Source organism: Thunnus thynnus, chromosome 24, assembly GCF_963924715.1.
Source record: "Thunnus thynnus chromosome 24, fThuThy2.1, whole genome shotgun sequence".
Lineage (NCBI taxonomy): Eukaryota > Metazoa > Chordata > Actinopteri > Scombriformes > Scombridae > Thunnus > Thunnus thynnus.
The window spans coordinates 12,552,357-12,568,194 of NC_089540.1; the positions used below are offsets into that span (position 1 = coordinate 12,552,357).

General features: G+C 44.1%; 1 protein-coding gene across 18 annotated transcripts in view; it reads right to left on the reverse strand.

Annotated features, from left to right (window-relative positions):
• Window positions 1–15,838, reverse strand: part of pou3f3b (POU class 3 homeobox 3b) — a 191,259-nt gene that overhangs the window by 131,019 nt on the left and 44,402 nt on the right. Inside the window, exons 2-3 of one of the 18 annotated variants that reach the window (XR_010926122.1) lie at window positions 6,221–6,311; window positions 3,404–3,797 (exon numbers count right to left, since the gene is read on the reverse strand). The exons of 14 other annotated variants lie outside the window; for them this stretch is intronic. The gene's annotated coding sequence lies outside the window, so the exon portion shown is untranslated. Of the gene's footprint in view, window positions 1–930; window positions 1,014–3,403; window positions 3,798–6,220; window positions 6,312–15,838 lie in introns of those variants that run through there. 3 more of the 18 variants (XR_010926114.1, XR_010926119.1, XR_010926116.1) reach the window with 3 other exon arrangements.

The following is a 15,838-nucleotide window of genomic DNA, read 5'->3' on the forward strand; positions in this document are numbered from 1 at the left end:
TATGGGAGGTGAGCTCACCTGTTGTGAGGCTGGTGTAAATTGGCCACAAGAGCATGTGAAGAGTCTTGGCTCTGGTCTTTAAGTTCATGCGGACGTGGCAGTGTGTAATCTGTGCGCTATAAAGCAGTGGTTCATAACCATTTTGGCTTGTGGCCCCTTTAAAATAAAGCAAAGTCTACCCGGGACCACTCATCACACATTGCATTGTCTACTCATTAAATAAAAGAGGGCTTATTTTGTTTTGAAAAGATTAAATTCACAATAAAAGCAAAAATTAGAGGAAAGCTGGCAAAAAAAACAACAATTTTGTGTGTCAGAAGTATGTTTTTGCTGTAACAATCATCTTGTGGCCCCTTAGATAAATCCAACAACCCACTGTAGGGGTCCCGACCCTCAGGTTGGGAACCAAAGCTATAAAAGGAAGAAAGAATGCTTATATTGGATATATTTGTTTTTTGTTTTTGCTATTAATCTGTTTAAATGCATGTAGCAAACCTAATAAAGTATCAAATCCTGAGCACCACGAATCCCCCAACCCCCCCACCAATCACAGACTCCTGACAGAGCCAACGTAATTCTGACACTGCTCTGGATAATCCACAAACCTCGCAGGGAAACGTCTTCATAGGAACTGATTCTTTGGTAAAAAAAAAAAAAAAAAAAAAAAAAAGTGTTTTAAACTGAAAACTGTTTGCAGGACGTTATTTCTAGAAAGACATTTACTATTAATATGCTGCTTTGAGCACAAGTAACAAAATCTCATTCACCTCTAACGTGATTGACAATCGATATCATGGCAGATATCTGAAACCTTGACACATTAACCCCAAATTATCGGCATATTAGCCACATACTACTAGGGGTAAGTGAGAAACTACAGTATGACTTTTTTGTAATATGAACCAAATCAGAAAATGCAAGCAAACACACCTCTCATGACATCAATTCGGTAATCCTGTAATCCTCACTGAATATGTCATTTGGAGAGATGTAGCTCCAGCTGCAGTATGACACATACCTGTAACATAGATTAACTTTTTAATGGATAATGTTATGCTATCCTGTACTCAATTCATATTCTGGGTCAATCCCACAAAAATAGAAGAGGCAGAGTTCAGGAGTACCACGGGTAGAGGGGGGGCGACGCTGCGTATTGTAGAGCCCATATCAGATAAAACGAACCGTACTTGGTGCGGTTTGTGAAGATGCGAGCGAAGCGTCTGGGATTAAGAGCTGTGACATATTCATATCTGACCAGACTTAAAGCTGCTGCCACACGGGAGGGTCTGTCGCTATCAAAGCAGCAGGAAATCAGCCAGAGAGGGAAGGAAGAAGGGAGAGAGATAGGGATAAAGAGATACAGGGGTACAGTGGAAGTGAGGGAGAGTGGAGTCAGAACAGCAGAGAGGATTTCTTTCAAAGCTCCCCTAACCATCTCTCAAAAAGAAAATCCTTTGTACCCCTCTTCCAAACCCGGTGCCTCCCTCATCTAAAACCCCTCTACCCCTTCTCTCTCTCTCTCTCTCCACCGTTGTATTTAAGTCCCCGTGTGGAACGAATGGGGAGAGAGCCCTGGAAAAGTTTGTCTCGGGGAAGGCCAGGTCGCTGTGTAGCTGATTATATCAGTTTCAGCGGCGGACTGGTAATAGGCTCCTCTTCGATCAGCCGCTAACCCCGGCTCTCCCCTGGCAGCCGCCGAGAGTGGAATTAATCAGGCCTACTGGGAGCCTCCTCCATCCCCTCTCCGCAGGCGAGCCACTCCGCAGTCATTTACCAGCCAATCCCACTGTCAACCCACTGTCATTTAGGCCCTTTTCATTATGCCTTTTCTCCCCTCCTCCCCTGCACACACAACCTCACTCTTTCCCTCTCACGTTGGATCTGAAAAAAAAAAAAAAAAAAAAAAAAGAGAGAGAGAAAAAATGGAAATGGGTGACAGATTAGCCTAATGCTGGGTACTTTTTATAGACGGCCTATTATGATCACTACCCCTTTTGTATCAAACACACAGAGTGGGGTGCTGCAAATCTGCCAAAAACTGATGAAATGAACAACACTGAACTAATAAGAAAAGACAAACCCGTCCTTTTCCACATGACTTCCATATAGTTGTCCGCTCACTCAATCTATCTGTAATTAGGAGCTTGTTAATGAGCCCGTGCCATTGCTGGTGTAGGCTTGAGCACGCTGTTGTCCTACATGTGACATAAGATGGCCAACTTTGTTCATCGGCTAAAAAAACCCCGGGCCATAACCACCAATTACCGTGGCTAGGTGTCCCTGGGGTGCAGGGCCCTCGTATCAGGCTGGCCTCGCCTGCTAAGCCTGCTTAAGTGACCTATTTTGGGCTCGGAGGCAGTCTGTAAAACACCTCTAAGGTTAGATTATCCCATGATGAAATACAAGGCTTCCCTGCCACAAATTACCCACGGATGAAGCGCCACCAGGCCATTCCTACGCCTTGCTGATGGTCTTTCTCTTTTTGCCTGTTTCCCCTTCTGTTGCTCTCTTTCTTTCTCTCTCTCTCTCTCTCTCTCAACAAGGCAGAAAAATATTCATGAGTAAACAAAAGGAGTGATTTGAAAAATGGCTGCAGGAAAAAGAGATTAATAAAAAGCATGAATAGTGCATTATGGAAGAGCTGAGGAGCCCCGCCATCTCATTGGGGTTAGAGGGAGATTGCATTTGGGCTTTATTAAGAGTGCTGCTCTCGGTCGTAGTCAAGAACCCCAAAGAGGAGGCGATGCTTGGATGTCTGATCGACAGCAAGCAAGGGACTGAGAAGGGTGTAACCACCTTGGAAAAACTTATCTGTATTTGTACCTTTTTTAATGGGCAATTGTTGAGCCGACAAGTGTCTTAGCGTCCATTTAAAATAACAAAACTCTGTCCAGATACCTTCTGACGTTTGTACGGCCTGGCCATCAGGATAAAGTTAGACATCTCCAAAACATTTAGAAGTGGTTTCGTCTTCGCGCAGACGGCGATGACAACAAAATGAGTCTGTGTTGGGTTGAGCCAGACGAGAAGCAGACTCTGTGACCATAGTCAGCGCAGAGGCGGACCCTCCTCTGAGACTAGACCAATTAAGATAAGAGGCCGTTAACAGGAAGTGCTTGTTTGACATCCTGTCACGTTAACGAGGACAACCGTAATTGGACTTGTGTATTTAACAGTAGGCGTAAAATGCTGTTAGTCGTCAGCGCTTACATTTTTGTGCAGCCTGAAGAGGAGGAATTTCTTTTAATTTCTCTAAACATAAGGGATATTCTTGTTGCCTGCAGTAGCTGAGTGGGAACGTCAAAACCTTTAAGACCTATTCGTACGACAAATGAGGCATTAAGGACTGTATTAATCAAAGATTCAAGTTGTCACCCTCTGCCACTGGAGGCATTCGAGAAACTGTGTCCAAACATAATAAGAGTATGCTGAGTTCCTTTTATTGAAGATCCTAATGTTCTTATGGGGAAAGATGCTAGAATTTTTATTTTAAGGGGAATCCAAACACTAAATCTCTGCATAGATAGTCTACAAATCATCTCAGTTGGGGCACTGCTTGGCAGCGGTACCTTTACTGCTTGTCGGCAAATTTCAGCAGTACCAAGCTCGCAAACATAAACCCTCGCCGGCTAAACCTGGAGCCGTTAAATCCAGCGTAACACTATGCAGGTGCAGGGCTCACGGGGAGCTGCCGTATATGTTGGAGTTCCTGTTTGTTTGGGCTTGGCCCCGCTTTCAAGCCCCAGGAGGAAGTGAGCTGGCTGGGGTTCTGCTCGGGATCAAACCTGGGCCTCGAGCTGGGGGGAAAAAAACAAAAAAAAAACCCAAAATGGCTGGTGTTTATTGTAGCTGTGGTTGCCTGGAAGTGACTGGCAGAAAGCACGCACGGTTTGTCAAAATGAACAGAGGCCAGAGGCATAAAACAGACAACCTCTTCATACAAGGGAGATGACTGGGACCACACTTACTGCACCCAGAGAATTGCACAAACACAGTATCAATGTCTGCGCTTTAGAGTCGGTTATGAATTCCCATACATATATCCAGAATCTATTAAAAATCCCATTCGGTTTGACTTGGAATTAATTCTCCTGTATAAACTCATGTCAACGTTTGAATGTGCATGAATGAGATAATGACACACCTTATGTAAACACAGACGCTAAATATTTGAAAATGCAAGTCACTCATCAGCGGAATTATAGTGCTGAATTGTGTTTCTCTGCTGGCTTTGCGATAACCAGGACATTCTTTAACCTGAGCACCTCCAATTAGAGGATTGGAGAAAGGGGGAAGGGAGGGTGGAGGAGGAGGAGGGAGGGGGGGGGGGAGGAGGACTGAACGCTATTGCTTTGACCCACCCGCTTTACTTGGAGGCGCACTCAAGAGGCAGAGATGTGGCGGCAGGATATCGCAGAGGAAAAACAGGCTCAGCCTCAGATGGCCAGGGGCTGCCTGTGCCTCTCTATCAATGCAAAACAGACTACTTCCTTGGGCAAAGAGGACATTTCACTTTTTATAAGCCCCCCTTCTTTTTTTTTTTTCTGGGCTTACATTAATTTTGAAAGCAGAGGGGAGGCAGAGGGGGTACAGAAGAACGAGAGCAAGAGACAGAGAAAGACACAGACAGGGCGGAAAAGAAAGGAAAAGAAGGCCAGATGAAAAGCATCTTTAGGATGCCGGAAACATCTGGTTTCATATTCGGAGACCCGAAAGGAAATTGCAAATAGACAAAACTCTTATGTTTTGATTTATTTTATTATTTGATGGCTGGGTGATGCCAGCCGTGCAGTAGGAGCCCCTGGCTGTAAATACAGGAGCTGAGCTACGTGATGGGGCATTAGGGATGTCTCCTTACTGTCCCCGGACTGATAGATTCTGCTTCTAATAACATCCACAACCGCTGTGTTCTGTTCAAAATTACACAAAACTGAAGGGCTATTGTTAATTGGATGAATGGACTCGGGGAAAGGAGGGAGAGAGGGAGGGAGGGAAGGCGCTTAAGAGGATAGAGAAGCGAAATACAGACATGACAAGGGAGGAGAATGACAACAGTGAGGATGAAGGTAGAAGGGCTGGAGATGAGTTCATCTGGTCCAGTAGTTCATGGTCTCTTCATTTTACCCATACAAGCCTCTTTGGAGAAATTGTAGGTTTAAAAATGTATCTTCTATTAAGAAACTGGACAATTGTTAAGGTTAAGGGTTAAATTTGGGGGTATTTGAGAACAAAACGGGAAGAAACACTATGGTGCCAGCAGTAATCACAAACTTCTGGGCATTCACTTATTTTGGGTGCTTGGTGTTATACTCAAGTGTGGCTTAAATGGCTTTATCTCTATAAAATAAAAGAGCATTGCAGCAACAAGGGGGCAGTGCCCAGCTGATCTATTTGGAAAACCAGTCCCAACGGCATGGCTGGAACATGTGGTTGTATTTTGACCCTCACAGCTATCCATTGTGGAGGAGGTACAGTAAGTTCTGTGCAGTAACACTGCCAAAAACCTCCCAATGAAACTGTTCAAGCAGCAGCTCCTAATATAGTGTTGAGGCGTAGGATAACCTATGAACTGGCCTCCAACCAAGAACACAAGTAGGTGGATTCTTGTCCGAAGAACACTCAGGTCAAAATTCAGAGTTATCCACGCCATACATGAGGTGAAGATTTCTATATATATATTTAACTTACTTTGGAAGACACAAAATAAGGCAAAAAAGATAATAAGTACAGCAGACTTGAGAAAAAGCTGCTAAGATAAATCAGCACAGCTGTGACAACATGTTACAAAAGGTAAACTTCTAAGTACTCATATTTTACCCACAAGTTAACTCTTTTCTTTCCACATTGACCCAAACCTTTACTAAATTATGGTTAAGTTTAGCCAACTAAAACCACTTGAGTTTATGGTTAGGGAAAGAACATAGTCATAGTTAAAAGAAACCAGCGTTGACTGTTGGTCGAACCAATGCCAAACACTTTGTTTGAACAACTCCATCATTTGTGCAACATCAGACTACGTTACACCCACACAATTATACAACAAATTATACATAAATCACAATATACAGATGAGTGATATATTAAGGAAAAAGCTGTATAAGTGAGTGGTGAAGCAAATGCAGATGATTCCATACACAGTGGTTTGATGAGTATGAAAAGGATCTTATTCATAAACTATGGCCTTCATGGTCATCAGATCTCAACCCAGTTGAATGCCTACCTGGGAAATTTTGGACTGACAAGCTCTCCATCACCACCACCATCAAAACACCAAATGAGGAAGAATGGAGTTTCATCCCTCCAGTAGAGTTCTTGGACGTCAAAGGAAAAGAAAAAGGTGGCTTCAGTGCTTCTGGATATAAATTGTCAATCTGTATGTTGTTCAAACAAATGACCAATGATATCATTTTTCCAGAGAGGATGTTAATTATACACACAACTCAAAGACTTCAACTGCAAATGTTCCCTGGTCATGAAGACTTGCCATTGATCATCTTAAGAGTTTGGGGGAAAAAACCAACCGATCTCGTATTTCTGGTAAGTGCATCCCCACTTCCAAGCCTATATCTTACATCCAGATCAAGCATGACCATTGCAAATTGATTTCATTTTACCCAAATAGTATCCATGAGCATATCTATTATGTTCCAAGAAGATCAACAATCTTTGTCAGTTCATAATTTAAGAGAAAAAATTGATCTTGGAGCAAAATGTAATTACAAGGGGAACTTGGGAACCGCATTACTGACAGATATGATTGGTGCAGAGGTTGGTGCCAATTCTGCTGTTTAAACTTGAATAAAACTTTTTCATCCGCCAGTCTGGTTTGCGTCAATATTTCCTACTAAAGAAAGCAGGTAACCCTTTCCCAACATGAAATCACAATCGTTGTAATACAAGACCACCCCATGACATGTCACTGCTGGATAACTACTTTTATCAATAGAACATACATCTTCTGCATGGTTGAAACCCCAAATCCGTCACTGTGTAACTGCCACGCTCCTCCTGAGGTGCACAAGCATACAATATGAAATATGAGTGTGTGTGCAAATGCCGCCTGAGCCAACAGATGGGAAGAGGTGAGCTGTGGTCGTCCTCCAGGCCATTCTCGCCTGCCTTCCCACTCTGGAAAGGAAAGATTTACAGCGGCAGCCTTGGAAAAAAGCCGCCTGCAACATCTGGAGTCGCGTGACGCCAAGGCATGGTTGGCAGTGACAGTGGCTAATTTAAAGGTAGTAAAGTGTTAGTAGGGACCTGGGGAAGAGTGATGGACAGCTGTATTGCCCTGGCTGACCAGGGTGTGAAGACATTGTGGAGCAGGAAATAAGGCCCCGAACAGGCTTGAGGTCTCACCGGGCCAGACTATTCCCCTCAGCTTTAGATTCATTAGCCTGGAGAACGAGCCAGAGAGAAAAAAGAGAGGTGGAAGTAGAGAGTGAGAGCAAGATGAGACAAAGGAAAAGATGGAACAAGACAGGCGGTGAAAGCAAGAGGAGAGTGATTGAGAGAGAGAGGGAGAGGATCAATCAGGAGGCACAACAATAATGGGGGGGGTGACACCCCAATCACAGAGAAAATCTCACTGTAATTCTGTTTGCTTGCCTCACAATGTGTACGTAATTGCCACAATCATTTACAGGCGATGACAAATCTGGCCCTGGATTATTGTTTTCCTCTGATATGAACTATCCCATTTGTTCCGCCGTCTACCGAATAGTGTGCATTTCCTGCAGAACGCCACGTCTCTCTCTGCCTCTGTGGAATTCATTTCCACATGACCCCTTTAAAGGAGTCAAAAGACAGCTTGTCGCAGCAGCCAGTCTTCGCAATAAAACCGTGAATCTAGGATAACAAAAAAAAAAAAAAAAAAAAAATCCCATTTTTGGCGTACCTGTCCAGAGAGCATGCATATGCATGAGCCCATATGGATGGTGGGAGGAGAGGTAGGCGACACGATCCCTGCAGTCGAAAACTAAATAGTGAGCTTGACCCATTTTATCTTAGAAATCCATCTATGGTAAGAAAATATACACCTAGAGACTAGTTGTTTTTTAGCCACAAGTGTTTGTGTGTGTGTGTGTGTGTTAGTGTGTGTGTGTTTTCACCACTCCCAAAACACACACTCGTTTGTTTCAGCCAAGAAGGGTAATGAGACAGCCTGCCTCTGCAGTAAGTTTAATGTCACAAAGAAAGGTCTTTTTTGTGGGTGTTTTTTTTCCATCGGGGGAGTTAATTGCTGAAGAGAATTAATTAAAAAATGTTGAATTGAGAATTGTACATTGATTACTGTAAATATTCTCCAGAGTTTTGCTCCTCTAATTGAGGAGCATTCTGCCTGGTGCATCTTATTACGTGGGCTACTGTATTAGCTGCAGCACATCCTTGCCAGTATTGATTTTTTTCTGTTTGTTTGTTTGTTTTGCTTTGATGAAGTATAATACAGTCAGATCACCAAAATATCTGCAAATATTCAAGTTGCAATTGCTGTTACACTACTCTATATGGAGATGTTTTTTTATGGCTTTTGCTCAAATTAAGGGGTTGATGAAGTTGTGTGTGTTGCAACATTAGTTTCATTTGCATGAAGCTTCCCTCTGAACCCCTTAAACAGGCTGATACACACTTTAACCCTTCAACCACATGTCCCAACCCAGTACACCCTGACTATGTTAACCCTGTAACACATAGGGCTGCACAGAGAGATAGACAAGCAGACAGGTGGAAGACTGAGGCCTTGTAATGAGGTGCAGCCAAGCAAAGGTGCAACATTAAACTTCCCTCCTACCTCAGACCCGGAGAGAGATGAAAGGGGAAGGAGGGAGAAGGGAGGGAAGAGCGGGGATAGGCCAAAATCCAAGCTGGTGAGAGGGAAGGAGCCGCATATGTAGACATGATAAAAATTCAAAATGGCAACAAAGGAAAAATCAAAAGAAACAAACACGAGTGCATCAACTATCTCCTAGAAGATAGTCCTGGAAGAGAAAAAGACAGACGGACGAAGGGCAGGAGAGGAAGTGGGTTGAAAGGTGAAAGATTGAGAGAGACAACAGTGATGGATGCAGAGAGGAAGAGTGAGGAAGAGAGTGATGGTGATGGCAAGTGAGAAAGAGAGTGAGAGAGCAATGGGCAGAGGTAGAGAGAGAAAGCTTGATAGTTGTAAGAAGAGCTACAAATCTTTTAAAATGGTGCAAAAAAGTTCATGTGATTTTATAAATGTGTCATTTTTAATAGTCGAGAAGCAATTGTTACTGTACTTTAAGTGACAGTAAATGTTGGGTATAAAACACAGAAACATGTAGAGGCTAAAACATGCCTTTCTATAGGTTGAGGTCTTCATGGATGCTCAATTCTGGACCTGAACCAAAACAGACCTGTGGAAAACTTCTCTGAAACTGACAAAGTGATCAGAGGATCGTCAGAACCAGTCTGAAATAGACCCAAGCATAATTAGACCTGATCCAAAATGCGGATGACCTGAACAGACCCGAACCCATTTTTCTCCTGCAGTCATTAAGACGCACCGTGTAATCAACACAAGCAAGTCTGCTTGGATCCACTCATGTAGAAGATATACTGAGATCCATGGCAGTAAAACAGGACTCTATCCGGACCTAGTTACACTGAACATTTTCATTTGGACCCAGTCCAACTCCGGACCTTCAGTTACAAACTGAATGGATACATAAAGACCAAGATCTCAGAAATGAACATAATAAGCACAAAGTCATCAGAACCAATAGAAATAAAGCACAAACTAAAGATCCAAATAAATAAATAAATAAGATCCCAGTTGTGAAAAATGATCTTTTGTCTTTATTTTGTGCTACATGCGAGTCTACAAACCTTTTGGGGTTTACTTGAATTCCCTCTCAAATTTCAAACTGCAACTTTTCTCCACATCCCTCAGCTTTTCTTTCTTCCCCCTACCTCTGCTCCCCCACCCCTTTCCTTTCTTGATTTCTTTCACCTACTCTCTCCTTCCTCACCCCTCCCTCCCTCCCAGTCCGACTGGGAGTGTATATACCTATCCAGGCAGCAGTGCTGGAGGGGTCCCCCAGGGCTGGAGTCCTTTGCTCCCGGCTGTTTGATGTTGAGCCGGCGCGGATGAACCTCAGCCCCCGCCCAGAGTTATCCATCATCCCATTACCCATCATCAAACACCCCGGCTGGGTGCCGGGCCAAGGCTGTGGCCCTAATCAAACACTGCGCCCCCACGGACCCCCTCGTACACTCCAAATGGGAGAAAAAGACTAATTATCAAGGCAACCTTCAGAATCACTCAGCGGCATCTAACACTGACACAAACTCCTGCTTCTTACCATTTAGGTGAGGTGTGTGTTTGGTTCTGTAACAAGGTTGTGTGCTGGTGCTGGAGGAGACGGAGATTAGAGGCGGAAAGGAAAGGAAAAATTCCCCACTGACGCTGAGGAAAAGATACAAGCAAAGATGTTGTCATTAGTTTGGTAGCTTATCTATGTTTGGGCTGCAAAATGTGATACATGTCGATTTAAACATTTCATACTCGTGCTATGGGAAGTTGGATGCTGTTGGAAGGAGTGCTTCAAATCGGGGGGAATTGCAGTGGGAAAAAAAAAATGGCAGAAGAGGAGAAAGGGAGAGAGAGAGAGAGAGAGAGAGAGGCTAAGCCTGTCCTTGGAGAGAAGGCGAGAGCTCGATTTTCTGTTTGCTGCCATTTGTCTTGTGCTGCTAAGAGAGATCAACAGTCCTCGGCACACAGATCAATATTCTCTTAACCCGCACCTAATCTGGCGAGAGTTTCCTCCAATTTCACCTTCCCTGCCGACTCCTCCTCGCCCGCTTTCCCTCCACTTTTATTTTCCCTCTCCTCTCGTTTTCAGCAATCATTTTTGGGCGTCGGCGTGACAGCCATTTTTCATGCTCCTGGTCCGAGCAGGTGACATAGAAGGGAATGATGTTTCCTGACGCGAACGGAGAGAATGTGTGTGTGTGTGTGTGTGAGAGCAGGGAGGGAGGATGATGGATAAGATGTGCTGGCGGGACGGCGTAGCTGCCGTCAGGGGCCCCCTGACGCCGGCGAGATAGGCTAGCTGCCTAATCGGCCGCATGACATCGCAAATTCAGCTTCTGTCTCCTCCCTCGTACCTCCCCTCCTCTCGCCGAGCGCTCCTCACCCTTTATCGTATCTTCCGCACGTCTCGGCGACTCCCAGCGCGCCGTGAGAGCTGTTGTCAGAGTTGTCCTGTCGACTAAATAGAGCGCTGTCAGTGTGTCTCTTCACTGTGACAGTTATGGGAAGAGAGAACGGGAAAGTGTGACTATACAGTATGTGCTTGCATGTATGTTTGTGCAGGTGTTTACTTTGTGCATATGTGCTGTATTTGTGCATGTTGTGTGTGTGTGTGTTTGCCAAGGTAACAATTTAATTGCAGGATGTTTTATAGGCCCCTTCAGGCTGAATTTTAAAGTAATTATTGTTACAAGGTGATTTTATTGATTGTTTTTTGGTACATTAAGAAGTAAATTAATTTCACTTTGGAGATTATTCTTACATCACTGTGTGCTCTTCTCTTTCTGTCCCCAACCAGACAAGAGTTTTATTTATTTTTCTAGGTGTTTTATCCTTTGATGCAGACAGGTTTGTATGGCGTCTGCATTTTTTCTTCTCCACTGTTCACTGCAATTTCTGTTGCTTCAGGTTATCTCCTTTTTTTTTTTAGCCACAAGTCAGTGGCTGGGATTCACCCTGTCCAAGAGATACCATGAGACCCCGACAGTAGCCCATAAGGGGTTTAGTCTAGGGCAGTGGTTCCCAACTTTTTTTGGCTTGTGACCCCTTTATTGTTAATTAATTCATGACCCCTCGGATTTATCTTGTAACTGGCGAATCTGATCCCAACACAAGAAAGTCCAAGTTTCGGGGCGAGTTTGGGTTGTTTGTTGCATAAAGCTTCAAGCAAGTTCAGGTTTGGTTATCTTAAAATGTAATTTATCAAGAATTATCTCATTTCCTTTCCTTTCATTAGATCCGCACAGTCAGGGCTTAAAGGTGCAGGTACGGAGCCGGTTCAGATCTCAGATTTAACCTCATGCAGAACATTTAAAGACACTTCTTCCCTGAACCCAATTCATATCTGACCCTGTGTGCATGTGTGTATGGATTGATCGTATTGACATTATGTCAGTGATACAGGTTGTTTCATGACGCCCAACCACCCTTAGCTTCCTGTGATCCTTCAAATCCGACCCCATTTCCGAGTCTGTTGTTTGAACCAGTGTTGAGGTTTCTGCTTTATCATCAGACAAGACAGGTCAGGATCGAGAACACATATCTGCATTTTCTCCATGCTTGAAGAAGTTTAAGGAGCCCTGGACATCCTCTCCTCCCCTTCGACAAGCCGGGGAGTGATTGGCAGGCCGTGAGAACAGAGCCTCTCTTTCACAGCCGCGGCCTGAACGTACGTCAGCCCCCCGGACAGACAAAGCCCGCTAGTGTACGCCGCCTGTACTCAGAGGCGAGTGCCACACACAGACACAGTAACAGGAAGACAGCGGGTTCAGTTACCATGCAGGCGCACGGACACTCGCATTAAAAAAAAAAAAAAAAAAAAAAAAGGCCGAACGTCCGAGCACACACGCGAAAATAAAGATGCTCACGTATGCGTGCGTGCGAGAAAATGTTCTACACACACCCACGACATGAGTGCATACGTGCGCAAAACAGACCCATACTGTACAGCATGTGCAGGCATGCAAGTAGGGTACAAACACACAATAGATGCTTTCTTTGACTGGCTGGCATAACAACACAAGCCAGTCCTGATCCTGGTCTACTTTGCCCCACATGCTCCAGACACGCGCTGCTTACATGATTATGTCAGAAATGAGATGTTTATAGTCCAGCTGTGTGTGTGTGTGTGTGTGTGTGTCCAAGAGTGAGAAAGACAGAGTGGTATATACAGAATTATTATGTCAATCTGCCTCACCAAAAATCTCCACGAGGTCAGGAGGGGCACTCGTGAAAAAGTTCCCTCCTAGGTGCGCAGGAGGTGGAGAAGTCTGGTTTATTAAAACTTGGCTCTTATTTTCATAGTTTTAGCTTTTGTTTCTATTGAGTATGATGAAACTGTACACACCAGAGTAACTGCTGAGATTTGAGAACAAAGCTACATCAACAAGAAATAAATATTCACACAATTGTTGTTAACAAGCCAACAGTGTAGCCAGTTTATCTAAAACACTTTAGTTGGAAGTAAAACTAAAAGTGAGCCCGCTTGAAATATTGGTAATAATCCTTCATTGTGCAAAAAAACTGCATGTGCATGAGTACAACTGAAGTTGACACAAGAAATCAGTCTGTAAACTGGGATGGATGTTAGGAGGGAGGCTAAGTGTGCACTCAGTTTCCTGAGGTGTTGTAGAAGTTGCTAAAACTGGTTGGGAGAGGAGAAAAGGTATGAGATGAAAACTTGTTTTAAACCGTTAATATGCCTGATTAATAAAGACTTTCACCTGTTTTCTCCAACAAATACATCAGAGAAGACGTCCCCATAATCCAAACACTCAGCAATTAACTGGGTGACGACAGTGTTATCATGACCGATATTGATGACGGCCAAAACTACGGAAAACTAGAACTTATCGATATGATATTATTGCCAGTCAACTATTCAAAGACACCATTCATGAAAGATATTGAAATCCCAGACAAAACAACGCAGGTGTGTGTCTGCTTGAACGACCACAGATGGCAAAACCGTCAGTCTGGCACACGATCCACGACAGGTTTTCAAACCTGACGCGGGCCATCCTGACAACATCCATTCAACATAAACGTTTGCTAGTTTAGCGCACAACCGCATATGTCTGAATGGATGCTACTGTACTGTCTAGAGTGGGCCTGTATCCCAGTTGGCAAAATGACTATTCCAGACTGTGGGCCGGCGGTAAGGAGCATACAAATGAAAATAGCAGCAGAGAAAAGCGCTTGTCTCTCTCAAGCCAAGCATCTGCTAAGCATTTTAATGGGGATCAATGGAAGGGCAGGGACAGGAGATCGAGGGGTTGATTGGCTGGCCGGCCCCGGCGCTCACACAGCCGCTGCTCTCCATACTGCCTGCACTGCTGTTTACAGCCAACACAAGCTGCTGCGCCCTGCCTGCGCACTCTGCACCAGCTGATGTGTATATCTACGCTCTCGGTGTGTGTGTACTGTAGGGATCTCATGCATCAGTGTGTGTAGCACAAAAAAAAAAAAAACATTACGTGTGCCTGATGCATCGGTTTCTATTATTTGTGTGCGCGTGTAATTATGTATTTGCATTAGCAACGTGGAAAAACGTAGCTATTGTGTGTTATATGTGAGTGTTCATGCATCAATCTGTGCATGACAAACGTGTGTATATATGGGTGTGTAACCATGTAATTGTGTACACATCGTATATAGTGTGTGGCTATTTTCTGTGTATGCTAAATGTGCAACAAATTGCTCTATAAGTGTATCTCTTCTGTTGGTCTACAGCTGCTCTCTATTTCAGTGTCTATTGTTTAATTGCATGTTGCACACGTGCCCTCTTTCCTGACACACACACACACACACACACACACACACACACACACACACAGAGGCGGGCGTACACTCAGTCATCAGTGCATATGAAGGAGCAGCGCAGCAGCAAAGAAACAGTTAAAGTGATGCTTCCCGGTGTGCCAAATGAATCAGATTAATATTAGCCAAAGCGAATGTCATCATTGGCACTTCTCCCCTCCACCTCTCTATATCACTCCCCCCCTCCACCCAAAGATCCCCAACCCTCCCTCCACCTCCTCTACCCTCTCCTCTCCTCTCCCTCCCTCTCTCCTTGCTGCGTTTGGGTTTCTGAGTCCTGGGCGGTAATGAGGGAACGTTATGCAGTGCCATAAACGGAGGGGCTCGCTGTCAGTATGCATAAAGGATGAGACAGAGAAGATGGTGCTGGGGTCAGGGGGGAGAGAGAGGGAGAGAGTCGAGGAGGACAGGATGGAGAGTGTGTGTGTGTGTGTGTGTATGTGTGTGTGAAACCGTTTCCCTTGTCACATACACACACACACACACAGAGTGAGTGAGCATTCAATGGTAAGGCAGAGAGACAGGCTGGTGACAAAAAGGCTCCCCTCTGTGCCTGTCTCACAGGTGCAATGCAACGCGTGCAGCGCCCCCTACGCTCAGCCCCGAGGAAGTGACTAAGGAACAGAGGAAAACCCTGAAGTGGGTGCACTTCAATGTTCACCTATAATGAGTTTAACAGCAGAAAAAAATATCCAAGAAAGATACAAAAACTGTATTGTAGCGGAAGAAGGGGGAGAGGGAAGCCACACAACCCTGATAAATTTCCCATGATCCATTATTTCAATAAAACAGTAGAGAAAGAATAGAAAAAACTGAGTTGGAAGGGATTCTTATTAAAATAAAAGAGGCAGGATGAAACAGACCATTAAGTATGGTTTTATGGATGTGCAATTAAAACAACTTTTAGACGAGCAGGTTAAAACCGAGTAAGTTTGGCTGATTTTTTTTAGGTTACATACAGTAAAAGCATTGTTTCAACCACATTTAACCCTTTTAAGGTTCAATTTCCCCCCAAAGTAGCTTTAAAGCTGAAAAAAATCATTGTATTCCACAAAGTATCATATATACTCTGCATCAGCATGTTTCTGCTCTTCATTGAAGCCATACAATGTTTACACTTAAATATTCAAACTTAAGAATTCATGTTTTTTCATAATGGTGAGAAATAAACTGCTGTGTTTTATCCCCCACTGAAGTTGTAGGCAGATAATAAGATTCACATCCTGTCTCTAGTGTCTGTTGAGGTTT